This window comes from Triticum urartu, chromosome 1, assembly GCF_003073215.2.
Source record: "Triticum urartu cultivar G1812 chromosome 1, Tu2.1, whole genome shotgun sequence".
NCBI classification, from domain to species: Eukaryota; Viridiplantae; Streptophyta; class Magnoliopsida; order Poales; family Poaceae; genus Triticum; species Triticum urartu.
Genome location: NC_053022.1, coordinates 299959778 through 299966457, shown reverse-complemented (window position 1 = coordinate 299966457; position 6680 = coordinate 299959778).

Below are 6680 nucleotides of genomic sequence, written 5' to 3'. Positions count from 1 at the left end.
AAGAGTTGATCTACCACGAGATCGTAGAGGCTAAACCCTAGAAGCTAGCCTATGATTATGATTGTTGTTGTCCTACGGACTAAACCCTCCGGTTTATATAGACACCAGAGGGGATCTACATATCCAAATTGCCAAGCTTGCCTTCCACGCAAAGGAGAGTCCCACCTGGACAAGGGACGAAGTCTACAATCTTGTATCTTCATAGTCCAACAGTCCGGCCAAAGTATATAGTCCGGCTGTCCGAGGACCCCCTAATCTAGGACTCCCTCAGGGGGCGTGCGCCTCGTCCTGTGGCATGCCTCCTCTCCTCCACTATGGCTCATTAGGCCCATTAACTTTCCCGGGGGGTTCCGGTAGCCTCCCGGTACTCCGAAAAATCCCCGAACCTTATCGGAACCATTCCGGTGTTCGTATATAACCTTCCAATATATCAATCTTTACCTCTCAACAATTTTAAGACTCCTCGTCAGGTCCATGATCTCATCCGGGACTCCGAACAAACTTTGGTCACCAAAACACATAACTCATAATACAAATAGTCATCGAACGTGAAGCGTGCGGACCCTACGGGTTCGAGAACTATGTAGACATGACCGAGACACATCTTCGGTCAATAACCAATAGCAGAACCTGGATGCTCATATTGGCTCCTACATATTCTACGAAGATCTTTATTGGTCAAACCGCATAACAACATCTGTTATTCCCTTTGTCATCGGTATGTTACTTGCCCGAGATTTGATCGTCGGTATCCTCATACCTAGTTCAATCTCGTTACCGGCAAGTCTCTTTACTTGTTCTGTAATGCATCATCCCGCAACTAACTCATTAGTGACATTGCTTGCAAGGCTTATAGTGATGTGCAGTACCGAGAGGGATGATACGTCTCCAACGTATCTACTTTTCCTTAACACTTTTCCTCTTGTTTTGGACTCTAATTTGCATGATTTGAATGAAACTAACCCTGGACTGATGCTGTTTTAAACAGAACTACCATGGTGTTGTTTTTGTGCAGAAATAAAAGTTCTCGAAATGGAACGAAACTTTGTGAGGAATTTTTATACAATAAACAAGAATTTCTGGAGCCAAGACCTACCGGAGAGGGGCACCTGGGTGGGCACAACCCACCAGGGCGCCCCCCCTCTCCTTGCATGCCCAGGTGGGTTGTCCCCACCTGGTGGCCCCGCAGACCCTGAAACCGACGCTATAAAATCCTATTTTTCCCGAAAAAAATCAGGGAGAACAAATTATCACGATCCACGAGACGGAGCCGCCGTCACCTCCTGTTCTTCATCGGGAGGCCAGATCTCACTACAAAAAACACACTTCTGTGATGATACGTGTTTGTCACAGTAGGTCACATTTTCTGTCATGCATGTACATCCATGACAAATTTATGACAGAATCAAGATAGTCATACATGTGCTGTCGTAGAAGTGTTACATGACATTACCAAAATTATCATCACAGAAGTGTCCACTTCCATGACGATAAGTCACGCGTCACAGAAGTGCTTTCGTCAAGGGTGACCGATACGTGGCTTCCACCGTAACGGAACGCCGTTAAGCTATCGGGTCCGGTTTTGGATCCGATAACCCATTAACAGCCCGGACCAATGGGGATTTTCCATGTGTAAAATTCTGATTGGCTGACGGAAACATGTGCCAGCTCCGCATTGGCACAGGTGTCACTCATCCAATGGGCGAGATGCGCCTATGATATGTTGACACGTGGTGTTGGGGATCGTAGCAGAAATTTAAAATTTTCTACGCATCACCAAGATCAATCTATGGAGTCATCTAGCAACAAGAGGGAGAGGAGTGCATCTACATAACCTTGTAGATCGCGAGCGGAAGCGTTCAAGAGAACGGGGTTGATGGAGTCGTACTCGTCGTGATCCAAATCACTGATGATCCTAAAACTGAACGGACGGCACCTCCGCGTTCAACACACGTACAGAGCGAGGACGTCTCCCGCGCCTTGATCCAGCAAGGAGGAGGGAGAGGTTGAGGAAGAGGGCTCCAACAGCCGCATGACGGTGTGGTGGTGGTGGAGCAGTAGTACTCCAGCAGGGCTTCGCCAAGCTCTTGCGGAGGAGGAGAGGTGTTGGGGAGGGGAGGGGCTGCGCCTTGGATGTCGTGTGCAGCCCTCCCCTTGCCCCTCTATTTATAGGGGGAAGGAGGAAGGGGGCCGGCCCCCTCTAGATGAGATCTAGAGGGGGGGCGGCGGCCAGGGGGAGGGGGCTTGCCCCCCAAGAAAGGGGGGGCGCCCCCCTTAGGGTTTCCCCCAACCCTAGGCGCATGGGCCCAAGGGGGGATGCGCCCAGCCCATGTAGGGCTGGTTGCCTTTCCTCTATGGCCCATTAGGCCCTCCGAGAGAGGTGGCCCCTCCCGGTGGACCCCCGGAACCCCTCCGGTGGCCCCGGTACAATACCGATATGCCCCCGAACCTTTCCAGTGACCGTATGACAACTTCCTACATATAAATCTTCACCTCCGGACCATCCCGGAACTCCTTGTGACGTCCGGGATCTCATCCGGGACTCCGAACAACATTCGGTAATCACATGCAAGTCTTCCTAATAACCATGCAGAGGAACCATGCAGACATGACCGAGACAACTCTCTGGCCAATAACCAACAGCGGGATATGGATACCCATGTTGGCTCCCACATGTTCCACGATGATCTCATCGGATGAACCACGATGTCGAGGATTCAAGCAATCCCGTATACAATTCCCTTTGTCAATCGGTACGTTACTTGCCCGAGATTCGATCGTCGGTATCCCAATACCTCGTTCAATCTCGTTACTGGCAAGTCACTTTACTCATTCCGTAATGCATGATCACGTGACCAACTACTTAGTCACACTGAGCTCACTATGATGATGCATTATCGAGTGGGCCTAGAGATACCTCTCCGTCATACGGAGTGACAAATCCCAGTCTCGATTCATGCCAACCCAACGGACACTTTTGGAGATACCTGTAGTGCACCTTTATAGCCACCCAGTTACGTTGTGACGTTTGGTACACCCAAAGCACTCCTACAGAATCCGGGAGTTGCACAATCTCATGGTCTAAGGAAATGATACTTGACATTTAGAAAAGCTCTAGCAGACGAACTACACGATCTTGTGCTATGCTTAGGATCGGGTCTTGTCCATCACATCATTCTCCTAATGATGTGATCCCGTTATCAATGAAATCCAATGTCCATGGTCAGGAAACTGTAACCATCTATTGATCAATGAGCTAGTCAACTAGAGGCTCACTAGGGACATGTTGTGGTCTATGTATTCACACATGTATTACGATTTCGGGATAACACAATTATAGCATGAACAATAGACAATTATCATGAACAAGGAAATATAATAATAACCATTTTATTATTGCCTCTAGGGCATATTTCCAACAGTCTCCCACTTGCACTAGAGTCAATAATCTAGTTACATTGTGATAAATCGAACACCCATAGAGTTCTGGTGTTGATCATGTTTTGCTCGAGGGAGAGGTTTAGTCAACAGATCTGCGACATTCAGGTCCGTATGCACTTTACGAATATCTATGTCTCCATTTTGAACATTTTCACGAATGGAGTTGAAGCGACGCTTGATATGCCTGGTCTTCCTGTGAAACCTGGGCTCGTTGGCAAGGGAAATAGCTCCAATATTGTCACAGAAGAGAGTCATCGGGTCCGACGCATTGGGAATAACTCCTACGTCGGTAATGAACTCCTTCACCCAGATTGCTTCTTGTGCTGCCTCCGAGGCTGCCATGTACTCCGCTTCACATGTAGATCCCGCCACGACGCTTTGCTTGCAACTGCACCAGCTGACTGCCCCACCATTCAAAATATACACGTATCCGGTTTGTGACTTAGAGTCATCCAAATCTGTGTCGAAGCTAGCATCAACGTAACCCTTTACGACGAGCTCTTCGTCACCTCCATAAACGAGAAACATATCCTTAGTCCTTTTCAGGTACTTCAGGATATTCTTGACCGCTGTCCAGTGTTCCATGCCGGGATTACTTTGGTACCTTCGTACCAAACTTATGACAAGGTTTACATCTGGTCTGGTACACAGCATGGCATACATAATAGACCCTATGGCTGAGGCATAGGGGACGACACTCATCTTTTCTCTATCTTCTACCATGGTCGGGTATTGAGCCGTGCTCAATCTCGTACCTTGCAACACAGGCAAGAACCCCTCCTTGGACTGATCCATATTGAACTTCTTCAATATCTTGTCAAGGTACATACTCTATGAAAGACCAATGAGGCGTCTCGATCTATCCCTATAGATCTTGATGCCTACTATATAAGCAGCTTCTCCAAGATCCTTCATTGAAAAACACTTGTTCAAGTAGGCCTTTATGCTTTCCAAGAATTCGCCCTATAGTGAGTCGTATTACAATTCACTGGCCGTCGTTTTACAACGTCGTGACTGGGAAAACCCTGGCGTTACCCAACTTAATCGCCTTGCAGCACATCCCCCTTTCGCCAGCTGGCGTAATAGCGAAACGCTTTGATCATCTCATCAAATCGAATGTTCCAACTCCGATATGCTTGCAACAGCCCATAGATTGAGCGTTGGAGCTTGCACACCTTGTCGGCATTCTTAGGATCGACAAAACCTTCCGGCTGCATCATATACAATTCTTCCTTAAGGAAACCATTAAGGAATGCCGTTTTGACGTCCATTTGCCATATCTCATAATCATAGAATGCGTCAATTGCTAACATGATTCGGGCGGACTTCAGCTTCGCTACGTGTGAGAAAGTCTCATCGTAGTCAACCCCTTGAACTTGTCGATAACCCTTAGCCACAAGCCGAGCCTTATAGATGGTCACATTACCATCCGCGTCTGTCTTCTTCTTAAAGATCCATTTATTGTCTATGGCTCGCCGATCAACGGGCAAGTCAGTCAAAGTCCATACTTCATTTTCATACATGGATCCTATCTCGGATTTCATGGCTTCCAGCCATTTGTTAGAATCTGGGCCCGCCATCGCTTCTTCATAGTTCGAAGGTTCACCATTGTCCAACAACATGATTTCCAGGACAGGGTTGCTGTACCACTCTGGTGCAGAACATGTCCTTGTGGACCTACGAAGTTCAGTAGCAACTTGATCTGAAGTTTCATGATCATCATCATTAACTTCCTCTCTAGTCGGTGCAGGCACCTCAGGAACATTTTCCTGAGCTGCGCCACTCTCCGGTTCAAGAGGCAATACTTCATCAGGTTCTACTTTCCTTCCACTTACTTCTTTCGAGAGAAACTCTTTCTCTAGAAAGGATCCATTCTTGGCAACAAAGATTTTGCCTTCGGATCTAAGGTAGAAGGTATACCCAATAGTTTCTTTAGGGTATCCTATGAAGATGCATTTTTCCGATTTGGGTTCGAGCTTTTCAGGTTGAAGTTTCTTCACATAAGCATTGCATCCCCAAACTTTTAGAAACGATGGCTTAGGTTTCTTCCCAAACCATAATTCATACGGTGTCGTCTCAACGGATTTTGACGGAGCCCTATTTAAAGTGAATGCGGCAGTCTCTAAAGCATAGCCCCAAAATGACAACGGTAGATCGGTAAGAGACATCATAGATCACACCATATCCAATAGAGTGCGATTACAACGTTCGGACACACCATTATGCTGAGGTGTTCCAGGCGGCGTGAGTTGTGAAACTATTCCACATTTCCTTAAGTGCGTGCCAAATTCGTGACTCAAATATTCTCCCCCACGATCTGATCGTAAGAACTTGATTTTCCTGTCACGTTGATTCTCAACCTCACTCTGAAATTCCTTGAACTTTTCAAAGGTCTCAGACTTGTGTTTCATTAAGTAGACATACCCATATCTACTCAAGTCATCAGTGAGGGTGAGAACATAACGATAGCCACCGCGAGCCTCAACACTCATTGGACCGCACACATCAGTATGTATGATTTCCAATAAGTTGGTTGCTCGCTCCATTGTTCCTGAGAACGGAGTCTTGGTCATTTTACCCATGAGGCATGGTTCGCACGTGTCAAATGATTCGTAATCAAGAGACTCCAAAAGTCCATCTGCATGGAGTTTCTTCATGCGTTTGACACCAATGTGACCAAGGCGGCAGTGCCACAAGTATGTGGGACTATCATTATCAACCTTACATCTTTTGGCATTCACACTATGAATATGTGTAACATCACGTTCGAGATTAAATAAGAATAAACCATTGACCAGCGGGGCATGACCATAAAACATATCTCTCATATAAATAGAACAACCATTATTCTCGGATTTAAATGAGTAGCCATCTCGTATTAAAGGAGATCCTGATACAATGTTCATGCTCAAAGCTGGCACTAAATAACAATAATTGAGGTTTAAAACTAATCCCGTAGGTAAATGTAGAGGTAGCGTGCCGACGGCGATCACATCGACCTTGGAACCATTCCCGACGCGCATCATCACCTCGTCCTTCGCTAGTCTCTGCTTATTTCGCAGCTCCTGTTTTGATTTACAAATATGAGCAACCGCACCCGTGTCAAATACCCAGGAGCTACTACGAGTACTGGTAAGGTAGACATCAATAACATGTATATCACATATACCTTTGGTGTTGCCGGCCTTCTTATCCGCTAAGTACTTGGGGCAGTTCCGCTTCCAGTGACCACTTCCCTT